The sequence below is a fragment of the Lissotriton helveticus genome, chromosome 6, assembly GCF_964261635.1.
Source record: "Lissotriton helveticus chromosome 6, aLisHel1.1, whole genome shotgun sequence".
Taxonomy (NCBI): domain Eukaryota; kingdom Metazoa; phylum Chordata; class Amphibia; order Caudata; family Salamandridae; genus Lissotriton; species Lissotriton helveticus.
Window position 1 is genome coordinate 108,644,075 of NC_136067.1, and position 21,909 is coordinate 108,665,983.

General features: G+C 50.1%; 1 protein-coding gene across 2 annotated transcripts in view; it reads left to right on the plus strand.

Annotated features, from left to right (window-relative positions):
* The window catches only part of LOC144762300 (exportin-5-like), a 2,334,361-nt gene that overhangs the window by 1,603,024 nt on the left and 709,428 nt on the right, over positions 1 to 21,909 (plus strand). The gene's annotated exons all lie outside the window — the stretch shown is intronic.

Genomic DNA, 21,909 nt, shown 5'->3' on the forward strand with positions numbered 1-21,909 from the left:
TTATTATATTTTGAAGGCTGTACACAGCATTAATGCGCCTACAACCCGGAGGCTGGCAGCGAATAAATCAACATACTCTGACTAGTTCACAGCTCAATGGCCAATAACCCGCGGGTCCGGCAGCGAAGTCAAGCCTACAATAAATCAAACAATAAGTAGCCTTGTTGCAACAATGTTTAGAAAGCCCATTCGAAATATAACGTACATCAAACGTGTCCCGTTGTGTCTAACTGTGCTATGCGTACATTTTATACAAAAAACAAGAAAACACCCCCCTCCCAAACCCTGTTCTGCCAAGTCCTATCCAGTGTGTAACTTATATTTCGTCCACGTGTGTCATGTGATTCTACCGATGGATGGCTAATATCATCAACCTACTCAAAAAACGTTGCCCTTCCAGAGTCTGGCAAACTCTTCATAATGTCCGCATTACACTCACATCCTCCATCCTATACAGCTAAACCACATCTCCATCAGTTAGTGTCCCCCAAAAGGCCTATGCGGTGTAATTGCACCGGTGTGCGGTAAACCCTATGTAGGAAATTGAAATGTATGAGCCTAAGCCTGTAATTGGGTGACAGATACTCAAGCTGAGAGCAGCAGTAAGTCCACTACTCTTCCCTGATTTGTGAATCTGTATCATTCTCCCAATCAGCCTTCGAAGTGAAAGCGGCAATGGGGGATGACTTTTGTGTTTCAGTCTATATACGCGTGATCAATTTCTTGGGAGACGGATTAGATAGAACATTCTCGAATGCAGGGAGAGCCTGTGGTTCCTAAGGAAATTCTGAGTACCGTGCCCTACATGCGGCTCTAAGTTGGTAGAACAACAAAGTATCTGACGCTGTGGGCGTCCGCTCCCCGCACATGTTTTGTAGCGTCATAAATGTTGCCTCTGGGAACAGGTCCCCACCAGTCACCAATCCGCCTGCCTCAGCCCTGAGAGTCGTGGCCTTGTCTGTGAGTGGAGTCAGCAAGCGGGTTGCCCCCCAGTGGCATGGATGGAGCATAAAGGGCCCTTACCCCGGCACGTTTCGCTATTTTATGCCATGCCCATCTTGTTGCCTCTACCGTATCTATTTCCTGTTGTGGTCGGTTATATGCCTGATACACTGCCGTATTTAGCGGGACCGGGGCTGCCCTATCTATTTCTATTGCCACATGCGGTTGGAATGGCGTCGGATGCTGCCAGAAATGCAAAAACTGCGCCTGAGCACTGTATGCATAGAGTTCGAAGTCCAGGGCGGCAAGACCGCCCTGGACGAAGGGCAGTGTCAGCAGGTTCCAGGCTACACGCTGTTGTCTGCCAGCCCACACCAACTCAAGTACGGCTGACCTGAGTCTACGGAAGAAATGTACATTAATTGGCATAGGTATATTAACGAATAAATACAACAATTTAGGTAATACAACCATTTTGGTAATCACTATACGACCCAACAGCGACAGGGAGGGTTGTTTCCATCTCTGGACCCTTGCTTCAAGCCAGTCTATAACTTTTCCGTAGTTTGCCAGCCACAAGTCTTGCACGGTTCTACTGATTGTTATACCTAAATATCTCGTCTTCGACTCAACCCAATCGATCGGGTATTCCGTCGTGAAATGTTCTGTCTCTTCGGTAAGGGCTAATATCGTAGATTTGGTCCAGTTAATTTGTATCCCAGTGATCCCCCCGTACCGTATCAGCTCCCTCATGATAACATCAAAGTTGTCTTTGGGGTTGGTCATATAAATAGTCATATCGTCAGCATACATGGAAATAAAAAGACCTTGAGACGTAAACCCTATGCTCCTGTGTGTGTGGTGCTGGCGTAGCCTTGCCGCTAGGGGCTCCGTTGCGATGGCAAAGAGCAAGGGCGATAGGGGACAACCCTGTCTCGTGCCACGGGTAACGCAAAAAGGGTCCGATACCTGGCCATTCACACACACCCTCGCCACTGGATTGGAATATAGAATCTGAATCTGCTGAATAAAAGGTGGGCTAAGTCCCATACGGGCCAACAGTTTAAACAGGAACTTCCATTCCAGTGAATCGAAGGCTTTAGTGGCGTCGAGCAGGGTGGCCACCGCCTGCACATGAGGAGCCAGGTAATGTAGGACCCCAAACATTGCGCGCAAATTGTGGGACGTCGACCTCCCTGGTATGAACCCGGATTGGTCTGGAAGCACTATTTGCGGGAGCATTGGTTGAAGCCTATTGGCCAGCAATTTGGCATATAACTTGGCGTCAAGATTGATTGACAGGGGCCTGTAGGAGTCAGGGGAGGCAGGGCCCTTATCAGGTTTGAGCAATGTTATGATCATGGCTTCTCGGAGTGTGGGGGGCAGTTCGCCTAACTCCAAAGCTTCATGGTATACCTGCAGTAAACGAGGGGCCAGTATGTCAGCGTACTCTTTATAAAAAGCAGCCGTTAGGCCATCCACGCTAGGGGCCTTGTCCGGGGGCATACTGCCAATAACATGTCGTATATCCTCAACAGTAATTGGCATATTCATGTAAACTCTGGCTCCATCATTAAACCAAGCCAGAGCCACCGTATCCAGATAATCTACAATATCAGCCTCCGACGCTCGCGTGGTGGATGTGTATAGTTGCTGATAATAGTGGGACATAGTAGACAGAATCTCCCGCGGCGCTCTAGCAACCGCACCGTTATCTAGTTTTAGTTCTGTAATATAGTCAGCGCCTCTAGGGGTTCGCAGCAGACCAGCTAGTGTCCTCCCGGCTCTGTCACTTTCTCCATATCGTCTCGCCTGCGCATATGTATGTAAATAGTTCATCTCTCTATCCGCCTGTGCTTGATATTCCGTCAGTTTTGACCTAATTTTCGCAGTGGTGGCCTGGGATGGGCTATTCTGAAAGGTGCGCTCCAGATCACCAATTTCCTGCTCCAGTCTGACTAACGTACCCCTGATGTCGCGTAGTACCCCAGTTCGCAACGCTATACAGTTACCCCTAACGACCACCTTGAAAGCTTCCCAGAGCGTACCGGGCGAGTCCACTGAACCTTCATTAAGCGTGAAATACTCTTCTATTTTGTCCCGCAATCCTTCCCGGAAAACCTGATTTAATAGTGCAGAAGACGGAAAACGCCAGGCAAATGGCTGAATATATTGTTCAGGGACACGCAACACTAGCACATCAGGTGCGTGATCCGACAGGGTGCGAGGATAGTGCACCACATCAGATACCTCGTTATAAATATCTTTCGATACAAGCCAGAAGTCTATCCTCGAACACGAGCTCCTATGGTGAGTCGTACAGGTTCCCTCCCTATCTGTGGGGTGTAGTACCCCCCACGAATCTACTAGATGAAGATCTCGTATTAGGTCGTGTAAGGTTAGCGCAGCCCTAGGGTGATGTTCACGTGTCGCTCCCTCCCTGTCTAATGTGGGGGATAGAACTACATTCAAATCTCCTCCCCATAGTATCGCCGATGGACCTTGTGTTAATATTTGGTGTTGAAGAGACTGGAAAAAATCTGAATCGTCGGAGTTTGGGCCATATACATTAACTAACAGTGTGGGGGTGTTGTAAAGTGTGCCCCGAACTATAACAAAACTGCCCTCCCTATCCACTACCGTCTGAAGAGTCTTCCACTGCAGCCCTCTACGGATAAGAACAGCCACCCCTCTGGAGTATGTTGAATAGCCAGACCGCAATATCTCTCCCCATCTATTATTCCGAAGAGTGCATGCTGCCGTGGAGGGCAAATGCGTTTCCTGGAGAAAACAAATGTCTATCTCATTCCTCAGCAAGTAGGCCTGGACGAGCCTCACCTTCCTGCGGTCATTGAGACCCCTTACGTTCCAGGACATACATTTAAGCGACTGTGTTTTACGCTCCTGAGGAGAACCACCTAGGTTGCATTAGATCGAGCCATGTCCGAAGAACCATCCAACAGTGCAACAGGGACACAAGGTCCCCCTAGAATAAAAAGACACACCCGGTGCATACATATCCACACAATATGCGGCAGAACAATTATAGGAAAGAAAAGAAGAAAAAAGAACATGCCCCTCCCCCCTCCCACACCAACCCCCCAATCAGGTTGTGATATACCCTCCCAGAACCCAGTGAACTGCAAACAAAAATACCACAATAGAACACATGCGGGAATCATCCCAGTGGGGTACATGGGTCGGCTGGAGAGACACCCCTGCACTTGTGGCAAGGTGACCGGGATGTTAGCGCAACACTCCGTCTCCCAGTTGAACCACCCCCAACTATACATCCATTAGCTTACTTCTATGTCAAGCCAGGACCACAAGTGAACGCAGTTTCAATGGTCTATAGCACCTCTGAACCAGCCCCCCCCCCAGCGCCAGTCAAAGCATGTTCAATATGCGAACTACAGTACTTATCTGCGCACATGGGCCGCCGGCTGCGCCCGATCAGTCATTGTCACTGAGGTTATTATCAGCTCTCCGTTCTTCAGCCGTGTCCTGTTTCCTGTGGTCTTTGGCCATCTGCTTAGCATATGTGAGTGCCGATTTGGCGTCCGTGAAGAACGTCGGTTTCCCGGGCCCCTGCACCCTCAGCTTGGCCGGGTATATCAGAGAGTACTTCGTGCCTAGTTGCTGTAAGATTTTCTTGGCCGGGAGGAATTCTTTCCTCGCAGCTTGCACCTGGAGTGTAAAGTCTGGGTACAATGCCAAGTTGTTCCCATCGTATTGAATGTCGCCTCTTTCTCTTGCCAGACGCAATATGGTGTCGCGGTCTCGGTAGTTGAGGATCCGTGCAAGTACCGGGCGCGCCGGTGCCCCTGGTCGCGGGCGCGGGCCCAGCGTACGGTGTGCCCTTTCAACCAGGAACATAGCCGATAGTTGCTGCCCAAACAAATCCGACGACAGTTTCTCCACGTACCTCTCCATGTTCGAAATATCCGTGGTTTCCGCAATTCCGGTGATGCGTATGTTGTTGCGTCGAGACCTGGCTTCCAAGTTCTCATTCTTATGTTGAATGAGGTGAAGGATCCCGTCCATATTCCGTAATTTTTTATCCATCTCCGTCTGGCCCTCTTCTGTTTCAGTCACTCGTGTTTCGAGTACACTCACCCGGCCTTCCTGCTTGTCCATCCTCCGAGTTATCATGTCCATTCTAGCGGCCAGGGTGTCCATTTTGGCATCGATAGCTTGCAGACTGGATTTCAAGTCCTTAAACATCTCGCGAATGTCTCCAGGTGGCGGCTGAGATGTCGCAGCGACATCCGATTGGCCTTGCGATCCAGAGACTGCTTCAGGCTCCTTAGTGACTTTCTTTTCAAAGTTCAGACGGGGTTGTCTGGTGTCTGGCTTACCCATTCTCGGCGCCGCTATCCTCAAGGCACTAGGAAGGTGCACGTGGTACCAGCGCGTCTGCAAATGTGTCAAGGGGTACGGACGTCCCCTAATTATTTGAACATTGCAATCCACCCAAACAGGCGCAGGCAGCTTTGCCACTCCACGATCATACACCTCTCCCACAAACGCGTGGGCTGACTACTCTCCCGGTCTGGCTATGCGCAGGCCGAGGATCTGCCCTCACAGCTCACCTTCAATTTACGTCTCGCTGCGTTAGGATGGTGCCTCTACTTCCTATGCTGCCCCATATCATGCAATGGGAGCTTGTTCCCTCAGTTGGCGCGCATGGGGCCTTCCAGGGCGCAGTCGTCGCATCGCCCAACTACCAAGCAGAAGAAAGTAGTCACGTTGTGGGCATATCTCAAGGGCCCTGATAGAAGGGGTGATGGATGATATCAAAGTTCGTGGAGAGTAATACTGGTAGTTCGTTGCGGCGGCGGCAGGAATTGCGAGCAGGCGGAGAAGCCTCTGCGTACTCGTCCACAAATAGCAGGCCTCAGCAATTCAAGGGCCTGGGGCACGGAGCACAGGCCTCGGCAGTTCGGCCCCGGCCTCTGGGTTCATAAAAAAACGTCTGTCTAGCTGCGCAGGTTCTCGTTGGGTCTGCCCACTAAGCGGGGCCGGAATATCACCACGCGACCCTCTCCCCCCCCCCCCCCCGCCCCCCCCCCCTCCTTCCCTCCCGTAGGCGCCACCTGACGGGGTCTCACCACACTTCACGCCGCCTCCGATATCCCTCCGACCTCACTTCAGCGCGGTAGGGCCTCAGGAGTCTCCGCCGCGTCGCACTGGAAACTTGTTCTCACGTCGGGTCCCACCGCCGTCCTCAAATTCACACGGGACACATACGGCACCAGTAGTAAACTTTAGCCGGTGCCCGGACAGGCTTCGCTGTATCTTTGGGCCGACCAGCCGGGGGCCAATCAGAACAGCCACACAGTAGCCGCCAGCACGAACGGGCACCTGGGGGGAGCATCAATTCGAGGCCCCGGCGCAACACAGGAAGACAGCTCTCGGGGTCCAGCAGGGACCGGGTCGTTAACCACCACAGAACAGTGCTCCGATGTCCCTGATGAATCGGTTCCCTCCGTGGACAGTATCGGATTGACTGAGAGCAGAGATCAGCGCCTCTGATATGGATAAATGTAGGATTAATTTCCCGGCCGGCGGAGCCGCTCTAGAGTGCGGCCATTCCGCTTCGCAGCCAAGCCACGCCCCATCGACTTTTCTATTTCTTACTTACGAGGGCTACAAAAACAGGAATTCTCGCCACACCATCTAAAAAGATGTTTGAGCACAGGTTTCTCAATTATGGGGGATGGGGGCCTGGGGAGGGCGCAAAATCAGTCTAAGCCTGCATCTCCTATCCGGCGGTCTGCGACCGTTTACCTCGCGGCCGCCATGTTCCCCACTTGCTGGATCATCTTGGAAAGGAGAGGTTTTCTTCCTCCAGCTTGGGACTGCGGTCGGTAAAAACTGCATGTCTGTTGGGCCGTTACACCCACTCCGTGTGGGCCTCGGTTGCGCAAGTGCTGCCTCAGTGCCCGGACGAGACCTGGGAAGTTTACCATCTGCTGTGAGCTGGATACCGCCGACTCACCAGGCAGGACGATTTCCACATCAGTAGCCCTTCGACGCTACGCCTGGTTGAGGTCGACTGGTTTTTCAGGGATGCCAATCCACTCTTATGGACATGCCTTTTGATGGCCATCGCCTTTTCGGTGACAAAGCAGGCAGCACGCTGGAGCGCTTTAAGGGCTCTCGGGCTACGTTATGTTATGTTATGTTAAGGAATATTTATATAGCGCCTATCACCGCTGGTCTCTAAGCGCTTAACAGAAGAACATAACACACTGGTGCCCATAGAACCCTCACTTTCCACCGCCTAAACTGTCATGAAAGCTTTTCTGAAAAGATGGGTTTTTAGTTTCTTTCTGAAGTGTAGAAGCTGTGATTCCTCCTTCAAGGTATGCAGGAGCTCATTCCACAGTTGTGGGAGAAGCACAGACAGAGCCCTGCCTCCTTTGGTTTTTAATTTGAACCTAGGTTGAATCAGATTCGAGGTTGTTCCTGAGCGCAAGGGTCTCCCAGGAATATACCTCTTCAAACGTTGCTTAATGTACTCTGGGGCTTTCCCAAAGAGTGCCTTATGGGCCACACAGAGACATTTGAACTGGACTCGAAATTTCACTGGGAGCCAGTGCAGCTTCTGAAGCAGGGGGGTTGCATGTGAATTTCTAGGCAGGGAGTGGATCAGCCTGGCTGCATCATTCTGCATCACCTGCAGCTTCCTCAACAGCTTCTGTGGCAGGCCAAGATATAAAGCATTGCCATAGTCGAGTCTTGAAATGACTGTGGCAGATACGATCGATTGCAGGGTGGAGGCAGATAAAATAGGGACTAACTTTCGTAGTTGCCTCAGCACACCAATGCAGGATCCGACGACAGCCGAGACTTGAGGGGCCATTGAGAGATCGGCGTCGATCCTTAGCCCTAAGCTTTTTACTACAGTACCAGGAGACGGGGTGGTTCCCAACTCAGGAGGCCAGTACAGGTCACTCCAGGGGTCCTCTTTGTTGCTGATCACCAGTGATAGAGAGCGGTAATTTCTTCTGGTAGTTTCTCAATGCAAAACCCTCATGCTACCTCTATTTTACCGCTCAAAAGGTGTTGGGCCCTTCACACCAGGTATTACCATCAGGAGAAATTTAAATAAAGATGAACAGTCAAAATGCAATTATTATTGTAAGCCAATAAAGAGAGTTGTTGATTATTTTAAAGGGTTTTATTTTCTAGTCAAAAAGTTAATTTTTCTCTGACCCTTTATTCATTAGTAAAATATCAATTAGGTTACAGAATTTTGGAAAACAGGAAAAATATCAATAATACAGAACACATTACAGTCTGCATATAAGCATTACATGTGGTTATGAAAAATGTGGCGCAAAATTTCAGTCACAATTCTTAAAGAGTTTCTAAGAAAAATAGTCTTGCAAAGCTAATCAATAATTAAATAGTTGGCAAAAAATCTCCCATTAAGAGAAATAAATGCATAAGACAAATAAATCTTTTAGACCTAATTAATTAGTCAAAACATGAACTTAAAGTTTAGCATCTATCCTGATCCACTGCACTCTCTGTCTGTGTCTAAAGAGGAAAGCAGCCCCTCCTTCACCAGACCTCAAAGGAATGCGGCATGAAGTGCCAAGATATGACGTGGAAGCAAAAAACCTCCCCCTGAATCTCCTCGGACGCAAACCTGCCCTTCAGCAATCTCCCGAGACGTTTCTCGTACCTAACCCATAGAAGCCAGCTGAGCTGAGAAAAAAGAAGAAGTGCCAGCTCCCATCCAGAGAGGACAGTATTTATACCATAATTATTGGCAGAGTACACAAAGATGTAACATTTTTCAGTAAAACCTTTACGTGATTGGTCAGTCATGATGCATGAGGTCACACTTCCCTGACTCATTCTAAAAACCTGACTTCACTAGTCTTAACAAAAGAAGCATACATGAATAACTACATTTATAAACATTGCAACATTTACTAGGAAAAATGTTTCAATCTAATTCATCTTTCCTTCCTTCTCAGCGCAGTAGATGGACACTTTTAACTAACTGGTACATTGGCAGAATGACAAGAATTCAGGTTGTCCTTGACTTTTTGTCATGAGGAAAGCTGCCACAGTCTGCGCATGCTCCCTTCTCATTAAATTGCAAGCCATAGTCTTGATGGATTCACAGGCAGCCATGTTTTGTGTAGGCCCCAAAAATAAAACAAACACAAAGATAATATTAATTTCATGTAAATCAGTCCATTACGTGTCCCAAGTGCATTATTAATTCACACACATTATAAAAAGAGGTGTTATTAACTGAAAATGTTTATCAAAATATGCAACAAGTCAAAGTCTATTAAGACAGGAATAATACATTTAGTTTACATGGATGTGCTGGGAAGAGAGAAACACATTCTATTAAAAATCTTCAAAGGTAAAAAGGCCACTTTTTCTCTACATTGCAAAAAAAACACATGTTAATTTAATTCAGCAAAAGCATTTTCAGTCTGAAGTGAATAGGCCTCACTTTTCATGTTTTTCATGTGCCATGTTTTTAACCTGCACCAAAATGTGCGTGGCAATTTAAATGCAGCCTGTCTGAAGCACAAAAAATAAAACAATGCATGACTGCAGATGAAATCTGCTCCATCACCAGCACCTCCGTTTTGTCAGCATTCACTTTCAACAGATTGTTAGTCATCCAGTTGACTGTGAAGCTGAGCAAGTTCTTCACTGATTCCTGGGCCTCTTTGGTGTCATCCAGCCGGACTAATAGCTGGGTATCATCTGCGTAGTTGAACATTTCGCAGTTCATTCGCATAAGCTCCTCCCCCAATGGTAGTAAGTAGATGTTAAAAAGCAAGGGGGATAGAGCGGACCCCGGGGGCACCCCTCAAGTCACTTCACTGATCTCAGACAGCTGGTCTCCAAGCTGCACTCTCTGGGTTCGACCTGACAGGAAGGATTCTAGCCACTTTAGCACCTGGCCTGTGATCCCCAATTTCGCGATACGGTCCAGTAAGATGGTGTGACTGACCGTATCAAAGGCCGCCGATAAGTCTAAGAGGATCAGGGCGCATGGCTGTTTATTATCTGCCCTGACTCTTAGCTCATCGGCGACCGAGGCCATGACTAGTTCTGTGCTCTGTTGGGGCCGGAACCCAGCCTGCCTGGTATGAAGGAGACGATGTTCTTCCAGATGGCCGGCTAGAGTGCTGAGGACGTGCTTTTCTAGGATCTTGCTTAGAAAAGGTAACTGCGAAATGGGCCTGTAGTTTTTTTAAGGCTTTCGTGTCCGTTCCTGCTTTCTTTAAAAGTGGGGAGACCCTGGCTTCTTTCATCTGAGTTGGCAGATAACCTGTTTTCAATGAGTTATTCCGTAAACTCAGTACCTGAGGCTGAATGCCTGGCAGGGCCATTTTAAAATTTTTAGGGGGACATGGGTCTATGTTTGAGCCTGACATGATCTGTCCGACCAGTTCCGCTAGGCAATTGTCGTCGATGGGGGGGAAAACTATTCAAAGTCATGGACGGCAGCTGAACAGTCTGGCTAGGCAGCATGGTTGTAGCTGGCCGTGCATTGATGTCAGTGATGATATCCTGTACCTTCCGAAGGAAGAAAGTTTGGAAGGAGTCACAGTCTGGTTGGTCGCACGCAGAGATTTTCCCTTCTCGTTGTGTGAGTTCCCTTAATATCATAAAGGTCTCTCGCTGTATGTTTATTGCTTCCCTAATTCTTCCCTCATAAAAAGCAGCCTTTCTTTGCAGGATGTCTGCCTTGTATTTTGAGAGCAAGGTTTTAAAAATGTCAGCCTCTGTTTGACAGTAGTGGAGTCTCCACCTTCTCTCTGCCTTACGAAGGGCTTGCTTCTTCTGTTTCAAGGAGGCGTCAAACCATGGCGCTCCTTTCCCTTTAGTTCTAGTACTCTCCAACTGCTCAGGGACAAGTTTATCCAGAGCAGTAAGCATCCATGTCTTTAGCAACCTAGCATCATGGTCCAAATCTGTACCGCTCATATTAGGGGGAGTAGAGGAGAGCAGGGTCGTGATTAGAAGGTCGGCTTCTACCTTATTCCAAGGACGAATTTTCCTCCGTGACTTATTTGGGGCATCCCTCACTGGGTCACCTGGAACCCAGCACTACGGCCTGGTCCTTGGGCCTCTCCACCACCCGCCCTGCGCAGTCTGCCTTTTGTGGCTAAGGAAGGGGTGCCCACCCAGAGCCACAGACTGGCGCAAGCTGTTCACCCTCTGCGCGGCCTGGGACGTGGGGACCAGCGCTGTGGTTCTGAGGGCCAGCGATCGGGTCAGTCAACAACAGCCCCCTCTGCAGCAGCATCCAAACTCTCCTAGTCCGACCTTTGAGGGCCACCAAATTTCGAACCTGTCCAGCCTCCACCTCCATGCGTGGAGATTGAGCGCCAGCAGTTGACATCATTTGACCTGCCTACCGAAGTCTGCGATGTTATCTTGGCAGCCGGGCGGCCCTCCACTAACACGGCATACGCCTGCAGATTGAACAAATTTGTGGCATGCTGCACAGCAAAGGTTGTGGATCCCCTTTCCGCCCTTCTTTCAGAGGTTCTCTTATTCCTCCTTTCTTTGGCCCAGCAGGGCTCTGCTCTGGGTACTCTAAAGGGCTACCTCTTGACCATTTCAGCCTTCCTTAGGCTTCCGGATCATCCTTCTCTTTTCAAGTCCACTGTTGTGAATAGATTCCTTGAGGGCATTATTCATCCTTTTGCTCCTGTTCCCTTCGTAATGCCCCAGTGGGACTTGAACATGCTTCTTACATATCTTATGTGCGCTCCCTTTGAGCCGCTACATAACTCCTCTCAGGCTTCTCACTTTGAAAACTGCCTTTCTGGTGGCCATCACCTCTGCGCTCAGGGTGAGTAAGCTACAAGCTCTTTCTTCCAAGCCTCCCTTTCTGGCTGATCTTCCGGACATGGTCGTCTTTAAAACTAGGCCTTCCTTTCTTCCCAAGGTGGTTACTTCTTTCCACATTGGCCAAACCATCACTTTGCCCACCTTCTTTCTGCATCCTTCAAAAGACGAAGAGAGGCTCCACCGTCTGGTTCCAAAACGTGCTCTTTCCTTCTTCTTGGTTCGCACCAAACAATTCCGGATGGATGACCAGCTCTTTGTTGGTTATGTGGGCGTTAAGAAAGGTCGAGCCGTGCACAAACGGACCATGTCCAGGTGGGTCGTTCTGTGCATCGAAGCTTGCTATTCTTTGGCAAAGAAGGAGCCTCCACTGGGACTGCGCACCCATTCCACCACTGCTTTGGGACAGGGAGTTCCCCTTAATGAAATCGGTCAGGCAGCTACGTGGTCATCGTGGCACAGGTTCACCGAACTCTACTGCCTGGACAGCCAAGTCCAGAGAGACTGCTTCTTTGGCCGTTCTGTTCTCCGTGAGTTTCTGGTGGGAACTTAGTTTGCAGACACACCTTCGGAGTTGGTATTGCTGGGGTATCTATTCGGAGGTAAGGAATCTATCACTACATGTTTTTATAACTAATTGTCTCTTTCTGATGAACAAGTTACTTGCCTTTGGTAGACATAGGTTAGTTATAGATTCCTTACCACCCCACGCATCCTCCCTGTTCTACGAACTGACATCTATGTTTAAGAACTTCCTTTCAGGGCCCTAGATTTGTACACCACTGGTCAGTGTTTTGCAGGGCTCTGCGCTTCTTGCGTGGAAAGTCGTGTACAGAACTGACGTCAGCGAGTGAGGGCGGCGTCTATGTAGCTACCGCAATGTCATCCCGGCGACCACGATGCCGAGCGCTGAGTCGACCGACGCCACCTTACGACACGCAAGGGTACTGCTGATAAAAAACTTTCCGGATCCAGTCTGACGCCTGGGAGTAATTCTAAGGTAAGGAATATATAACTAACCTATGTTTCTTACAGATATATCGTTACCGAAGGTAAGTAACTTGTTCTTTTAGAAAATGAATATGTATCCTGGATTTCATCAATGTTTTTAAAAAGTGTAGTAAAATGCAGGAAATCAATTTTAATATGACAGTTATAATCTTTCAACAAAGTAAACCTGTAAGAGGGGTGTAAAGGAAATTTACCTCAACTGTTGAATGAAATGTCATTATTGTGATCATAATGAACTTATACAAAATGTTAATAAAACATTACAACACAAAAATGAAATGTGATTTAATGTACTGCTTTTATGATTTGTTTCCGTATAGAAATCGAATAAAGCTTTGTTTGATTTGAGTTGGTACCTACTTCATTGTTCAGACAGACCATAAGCCCCTCTTATGGCTAAAACAAATGAAGGGTGAAAATCCCAAACATTTGAGGTGGTCCATTTCCCTACAGGGGATGGATTTTTCTGTGGGCCATAGACCTGGTAGTAACCATGCCAACGCAGATGGACTCTCCAGATATTTCCACTTAGAAAATGAAGAATCAACTAGGCAAGGTTATTCTCATCTCCTTTCGTTGGGGGCTGGGGGTTGTGTAGGTTCTGCTTTCATGGTTACCCCCACTTTTTCCTGGGGTCAGTTTTTTATTTTATTTAACTAGTCTGGGTGGGCATCCTGCCAATCAGGACCTCAGCAACTGTTCTTCCTCCCTAAATTTGACATGGCAAGTACTTTGGTACCTCCACAATTGGCTACTGGTGTACGCTTGTAAAGCCCTAGTATGTGGTACTAAGGTACCCAGGGCATACATACACCAATGGTCTCCCATTGAGTGCAGCATGTATTGTGCCACCCATGAGAGACAACTCAAACTGTGACTATAGGCCTGCAGCCTGTGTGAGCTGGTGCTAGCACCACGTACAACAGATATATGTTTCCTTATATCTGAGGTCACTACCCTTAAAACCTATAAGTCACCCCTAAGGCAGGCCTTCCAATCCTAAAGGCAGGGTGCTGGGTTATAAATATGAGGGTGCCACTGCATGAGCAGGACACCCCTACGAACTCCAGAGTCGATTCTCCATGCTTTGTGAGTGCGGTCAGCCATTTGATATATATATATATATATATATATATATATATATATATATATATATATATATATATATATACACTCTGGGAGTTGCAGTTTGCTATGCAATCTACAACAGGTGAGCAAGGACTGATCCTTAGGGGCGGAGCGGAACACAGCGTAAAAGCAAGGGGCAGGACATTTAAACCACGCTGGCGTCAACCTTCGCTGATAATTGTGGGCGCTGAGGAAGGCTCAAAGAAGCTGAAATGCATTCGCCATGTTAATCTGTCAGAATAAAGATGCCTCCGTGGTGTTTCCCCTAACGTGGCCTCTGCTCTTTCTTGAAGGAGGTTTTTGGGATATTTGAACGTGCTAGCTAGAGGCACGCAACAGAGGCCCCCGCATTTCAAGTGGCCTGGCGATCACTGGCTGTTGCTGAAACGGACTGTTTCTGCGTTTTTTTCCAAGGTATTGGATGAGCCATGGTCCGCCACAGAACACAGAAGGAGAAAGGGCGGTGTTGGGGTCATTGACTCTACGCTGGGCGACCGTGACTGCATGTTAGCCCCCGCCGTGACATTTCCTGTGCTTTTGTGGCTGTGCGGTCTGGGGACCCAAGGGGGCACAACTATTCAGGCAGCACACAGCAAACTGGATTTGATGACAACGTGGTGCCCTGAACTCCGCATATCTTTTCCACCCCTGCATCACTTACCTGGACGAAATGATGAACTCTGGGAGTTGCAGTTTGCTCACACTATGCAATCTACAACAGGTGAGCAAGGACTGATCCTTAGGGGCGGAGCGGAACACAGCGTAAAAGCAAGGGGCAGGACATTTAAACCACACTGGCGTCAACCTTCGCTGATAATTGTGGGCGCTGAGGAAGGCTCAAAGAAGCTGAAATGCATTCGCCATGTTAATCTGTCAGAATAAAGATGCCTCCGTGGTGTTTCCCCTAACGTGGCCTCTGCTCTTTCTTGAAGGAGGTTTTTGGGATATTTGAACGTGCTAGCTAGAGGCACGCAACAGAGGCCCCCGCATTTCAAGTGGCCTGGCGATCACTGGCTGTTGCTGAAACGGACTGTTTCTGCGTTTTTTTCCAAGGTATTGGATGAGCCATGGTCCGCCACAGAACACAGAAGGAGAAAGGGCGGTGTTGGGGTCATTGACTCTACGCTGGGCGACCGTGACTTCATGTTAGCCCCCGCCGTGACATTTCCTGTGCTTTTGTGGCTGTGCGGTCTGGGGACCCAAAGGGGCACAACTATTCAGGCAGCACACAGCAAACTGGATTTGATGACAACGTGGTGCCCTGAACTCCGCATATCTTTTCCACCCCTGCATCACTTACCTGGACGAAATGATGAACTCTGGGAGTTGCAGTTTGCTCACACTATGCAATCTACAACAGGTGAGCAAGGACTGATCCTTAGGGGCGGAGCGGAACACAGCGTAAAAGCAAGGGGCAGGACATTTAAACCACGCTGGCGTCAACCTTCGCTGATAATTGTGGGCGCTGAGGAAGGCTCAAAGAAGCTGAAATGCATTCGCCATGTTAATCTGTCAGAATAAAGATGCCTCCGTGGTGTTTCCCCTAACGTGGCCTCTGCTCTTTCTTGAAGGAGGTTTTTGGGATATTTGAACGTGCTAGCTAGAGGCACGCAACAGAGGCCCCCGTATTTCAAGTGGCCTGGCGATCACTGGCTGTTGCTGAAACGGACTGTTTCTGCGTTTTTTTCCAAGGTATTGGATGAGCCATGGTCCGCCACAGAACACAGAAGGAGAAAGGGCGGTGTTGGGGTCATTGACTCTACGCTGGGCGACCGTGACTGCATGTTAGCCCCCGCCGTGACATTTCCTGTGCTTTTGTGGCTGTGCGGTCTGGGGACCCAAGGGGGCACAACTATTCAGGCAGCACACAGCAAACTGGATTTGATGACAACGTGGTGCCCTGAACTCCGCATATCTTTTCCACCCCTGCATCACTTACCTGGACGAAATGATGAACTCTGGGAGTTGCAGTTTGCTCACACTATGCAATCTACAACAGGTGAGCAAGGACTGATCCTTAGGGGCGGAGCGGAACACAGCGTAAAAGCAAGGGGCAGGACATTTAAACCACGCTGGCGTCAACCTTCGCTGATAATTGTGGGCGCTGAGGAAGGCTCAAAGAAGCTGAAATGCATTCGCCATGTTAATCTGTCAGAATAAAGATGCCTCCGTGGTGTTTCCCCTAACGTGGCCTCTGCTCTTTCTTGAAGGAGGTTTTTGGGATATTTGAACGTGCTAGCTAGAGGCACGCAACAGAGGCCCCCGCATTTCAAGTGGCCTGGCGATCACTGGCTGTTGCTGAAACGGACTGTTTCTGCGTTTTTTTCCAAGGTATTGGATGAGCCATGGTCCGCCACAGAACACAGAAGGAGAAAGGGCGGTGTTGGGGTCATTGACTCTACGCTGGGCGACCGTGACTGCATGTTAGCCCCCGCCGTGACATTTCCTGTGCTTTTGTGGCTGTGCGGTCTGGGGACCCAAGGGGGCACAACTATTCAGGCAGCACACAGCAAACTGGATTTGATGACAACGTGGTGCCCTGAACTCCGCATATCTTTTCCACCCCTGCATCACTTACCTGGACGAAATGATGAACTCTGGGAGTTGCAGTTTGCTCACACTATGCAATCTACAACAGGTGAGCAAGGACTGATCCTTAGGGGCGGAGCGGAACACAGCGTAAAAGCAAGGGGCAGGACATTTAAACCACGCTGGCGTCAACCTTCGCTGATAATTGTGGGCGCTGAGGAAGGCTCAAAGAAGCTGAAATGCATTCGCCATGTTAATCTGTCAGAATAAAGATGCCTCCGTGGTGTTTCCCCTAACGTGGCCTCTGCTCTTTCTTGAAGGAGGTTTTTGGGATATTTGAACGTGCTAGCTAGAGGCACGCAACAGAGGCCCCCGCATTTCAAGTGGCCTGGCGATCACTGGCTGTTGCTGAAACGGACTGTTTCTGCGTTTTTTTCCAAGGTATTGGATGAGCCATGGTCCGCCACAGAACACAGAAGGAGAAAGGGCGGTGTTGGGGTCATTGACTCTACGCTGGGCGACCGTGACTGCATGTTAGCCCCCGCCGTGACATTTCCTGTGCTTTTGTGGCTGTGCGGTCTGGGGACCCAAGGGGGCACAACTATTCAGGCAGCACACAGCAAACTGGATTTGATGACAACGTGGTGCCCTGAACTCCGCATATCTTTTCCACCCCTGCATCACTTACCTGGACGAAATGATGAACTCTGGGAGTTGCAGTTTGCTCACACTATGCAATCTACAACAGGTGAGCAAGGACTGATCCTTAGGGGCGGAGCGGAACACAGCGTAAAAGCAAGGGGCAGGACATTTAAACCACGCTGGCGTCAACCTTCGCTGATAATTGTGGGCGCTGAGGAAGGCTCAAAGAAGCTGAAATGCATTCGCCATGTTAATCTGTCAGAATAAAGATGCCTCCGTGGTGTTTCCCCTAACGTGGCCTCTGCTCTTTCTTGAAGGAGGTTTTTGGGATATTTGAACGTGCTAGCTAGAGGCACGCAACAGAGGCCCCCGCATTTCAAGTGGCCTGGCGATCACTGGCTGTTGCTGAAACGGACTGTTTCTGCGTTTTTTTCCAAGGTATTGGATGAGCCATGGTCCGCCACAGAACACAGAAGGAGAAAGGGCGGTGTTGGGGTCATTGACTCTACGCTGGGCGACCGTGACTGCATGTTAGCCCCCGCCGTGACATTTCCTGTGCTTTTGTGGCTGTGCGGTCTGGGGACCCAAGGGGGCACAACTATTCAGGCAGCACACAGCAAACTGGATTTGATGACAACGTGGTGCCCTGAACTCCGCATATCTTTTCCACCCCTGCATCACTTACCTGGACGAAATGATGAACTCTGGGAGTTGCAGTTTGCTCACACTATGCAATCTACAACAGGTGAGCAAGGACTGATCCTTAGGGGCGGAGCGGAACACAGCGTAAAAGCAAGGGGCAAGACATTTAAACCACGCTGGCGTCAACCTTCGCTGATAATTGTGGGCGCTGAGGAAGGCTCAAAGAAGCTGAAATGCATTCGCCATGTTAATCTGTCAGAATAAAGATGCCTCCGTGGTGTTTCCCCTAACGTGGCCTCTGCTCTTTCTTGAAGGCGGTTTTTGATATATATATATATATATATACACACACATATTTATATACATACATATAGGGGCAGGTGTTCAATACGCGATGGCTGGGTCGAACCCGGGCATGTTTGGTATCAAACATGTTGGAATCATACCGCAACACCATTACATGTGTTAGAGGTATGATTCCATGCGCTGTGGGGCGCTTCCGGCGAAGCTCCCAGTACTCCATGTAACAGCATTCCAGGGTCTGCCAGCAAACTAGTGCTGCCACTGACCCTAGACATGATTCTGCCCTCCTGCTGCTGAGCTGAACTCCAGCAGGGGAAGGTAGAACAATAGGTTTCCTGTCACAGGGAGGTGTGACCACCTCCCAGACAGGACATGGTGTATTAGGCTGGGTTGGGGTCACTTGCCAGTACCACCAGACTGCTTTCGGTCACAATTGGTGCCTTCCTTCCATACTCTAGTTAGAACGAGTTCTGGGAGGCCTTGGCTCCGTCTTTGGTGCAAAACTGGACAAAGGAGATGGAAGTATCCTCCCCTCTGTCCAACCCCTCCTCTGGGAGGAACCTCTGAGTTGTCCTAACCCCTTTCTTAGGGTATAAAAGGGCTTTACTGTGGGTGGGTCCTCAGATTCGTCATGGGACAAGACTCAAGTCTGAAACCACGTCACTCTTAGACTGTCTTTGACACTTGGATTTCACTGGACTTCGCCTGGAACCGAGATCACATCAAGAAAGACTCCTGCTGCTGCTGGTCTTGCTGTCCTGCAATCTTCTTCTTTGTCGTCTGTGTCTGTGCTTTTTTCCAGAATCTTCAACAGACCTGCGGACATCAAGGACACCGAAAGTCATCTCCCTTGGAGTGAAGGAGTCACTCCTCTGCATCTGCAGGCACCGCAGCGAAGCTGACCAGTCTGCTGGTCCTGACGTCCTTCGGACTTCGAAAGGCACAGCAACACAGGTGGTGGTTCTGCAACTCCCTTGAGGCCTGAGCTGTCTTCTCTGTAATTTTGAGGCCAGTATCCCTCGTCAGAACTGCTGGGACCAAACTCATGTGCACCACATCGACTTACCTCTATCAAGGCATGTTGGCTCTGCACCCCAGAGATCTTCGGGTTACAAGAAGTTCCATCCTCTCTTCTTGTCAAGATCTTCATCCTTCCCACATCCTCTGCACCGTGGGCCTTGATATTTGGCGAGCTGCTCGAAGTCCTCTTGCGACTCCATTGCCTTAGGCTTGTGGGTTCTCTCGAGGGTCTTCTCCTGCTTCAGTAGGTTCCCCTGCTTGCTTGGAGCCTGCTCTGACTCCTGCACTTGGTGAGTCCCGTGGACCTTGCTGGTCCCAGCATTGCTCCTTCATCGTTTTTCACATCTGTTGCTGCTGCCAAGGGTTATTGTGCGCCCGTCGGACACCGGCCTCCTGGTTCTCTCAATGTCTGACGTGGGTCAGCTTAGCAACGGCTCCTGGTCTAACACAGCATCACCTGGTCCTCACAACTGCAGCGACAAGGTCACCGTCATCACTCCTGCATTTTCAGTCATCTGTAGGCATTGCTAATTCGTGCCTCCTGGTCACCTCGAAGTGGCATAGACTTTGTTCTCTTTAAGAATACACCTTTGGATTACACCGGACTTGCACAGTCTTCGCCAGTGGCAACTTTACTGCAGTCCTCCATAGTGGTCTACGGCGGTTTCTGAAGTCAGCTCGCACCTATGCAACCAGCTTCCCTGGCGTAAGTGTCCTGGTTCCTGGGGTATCCACGATTTGGATGACTCTCCAACCTTATGTCTTCCGATGGGTTTCTTCAGGGTCCACTGGAAAAGGTCCTCCTTCTTCAAAACAGCAACCTCAACTTTCCTGTTGACTTCTGTTGAGTACGTGGCTGTGTTTCCACTCTACCCACAGCCTCCGTGTGTTTCCTGGGTACTTACCGTGGGTGGTTCCGTGTGCCACTAGCTCTTCTCCGTCTCCATGTCCAAGTCCCGACAGTTCGCATTCCACTTTCTTAGTATACTATTTGGTCTCCCCTGGAGACCACTGTGTATTGTGCGTGCTCACTTCTTGTAAATTAAGTAATCTGAAAGAAACAGGTTAGTTTTAGATTCTTACCTTAGAATATCCCCAGGCGTCAGACTGGATCCGGAAAGTTTTGCGTATCAGTACCCCTATGCGTCAGTAGGCGTCGTCTGCAGCTCCGCGTCCGTTGTCTGCGTCGTTGGTGCCGGGATGACGTCGTCGGAGTACTTATACGCCGCCCTCGCGCTCTGACGTCCGTTCTTCTTTTTTCCGCGCCAGCAAGCGCAGATCCAGAAAACGCTCTCTTTTGGATCCTTTTTTGAGTCGATACCGACTCTCGGTGCCGGTAAGAATGCCTGGGTTCAAACCCTCTGCCGATTGTAACCGCCTGATGTCGGTTACCGACCCCCACCGTCGGTACCTTTATTGCCTCGGGCCGACCACGATGACAAGTCATGCCCCGGCTGCCGGGCCTTGACGTTGAAGGCTAGGTGGGAGCGGTCCCGTAAGCGCCTCGAGCTCCGGCAGTCGGCCTGTGCCGTTCACGGTCCCGGGGGAGGTCGAGGGACCGGTCGCGGGGCCGCAGTCATCACAGCTCGCTGAGTCGACACCACTCATCGGGCTCCAAGTCCTCAGGTAAGAGGCACAAGAAGTCAAAGAGGCGACAACGCTCTTCCGACTCGCCCTGATGTTCGCGCGATGCGGCCGGAGGTTCAGGCGACAGCGGCTCCGCGCCCAGTTCCACACCCGCCTGTCCCTGGGCTGAAAGCGACGCCGAAGGAGATCAGCGCCTTCCTCATGGCCATGAGGAATCGCTTCCCTCCGACGGACCCTACTGAGGTGCCTCCGGGCACCGTGGGTCCGTCTGGATGCCCTAGCGGGCCGGTGGCTCCGGCACCAGTGCCGTTGGGTGCTTCGGTCCCGGCGCCGTCTACTACTCCGGTCCTGACGCCGCAGTGCCCCTCTGGGTCCGGATCCGTGTCGCCGCTGGTCGACTGTACGACCCCTCCGCTGGCGCCGACCCCCAGGGTGTCGCCCACCACGCCGTCTCCGCACAACGTCGTCCTCGTTCCGGATCTGGCGTCGGACCGACGCCACTTGGCGCCGCATTCGACACCCGGAGAAGACCAATTCTTCTGTGATCCAGCTCCATCCTTTAACCCGGTCTATCAGGAGATGGAGGGCGAGGAGGACTGGGAGGGGTCAGAGGACCGTCTGGCACAGGAGGACCGTCTGGCACAGGAGTGCCATTCTCATCCGGACTGGGCAGTGGAGCTAGAGGAGGCCAGTGGTCTGGACACTTCACCCGACACTGGATTTGTCTCCCTTGAGACCCCTGAGCCCTTACTAGTGCTCTGGGCACTATCAAGGGCTATCTCTCTGCCATTTCAACCTTCTTAAGGCTACCTGATCAGCCTTCCCTTTTCAAGTCCCCTGTTGTTAATAGATTCTTGAAGGTATTCACGCGCATGCTTCCTCCTGTTCCTTTCGTGATGCCTCAGTGGGACTTGAACATTGTTCTTACTCATTTGATATGCGCCCCTTTCGAGCCACTTCACAATTGCCCTCTTTGTCTTCTAACTCTTAAGACTGCATTCCTGCCAGGAGAGTGAGTGAGCTCCAGGCTCTATCTTCTAAACCTCCTTTCCTCTCTATCCATCCGTACAAAGTTGTCTTGAGAAAGCGTCCCTCTTTCCTGCCCATGGTAGTCAGTCTTCCACATCAGGCAGTCCAACACCTTGCCCACCTTCTTTCCACCTCCGCATCCCTCGAAAGAGGAAGAGAGGCTCCACCGTCTGGACCCAAAACGTGCGCTCTCATTCTATCTGGACCGCACACGCCAGTTCCGGGTGG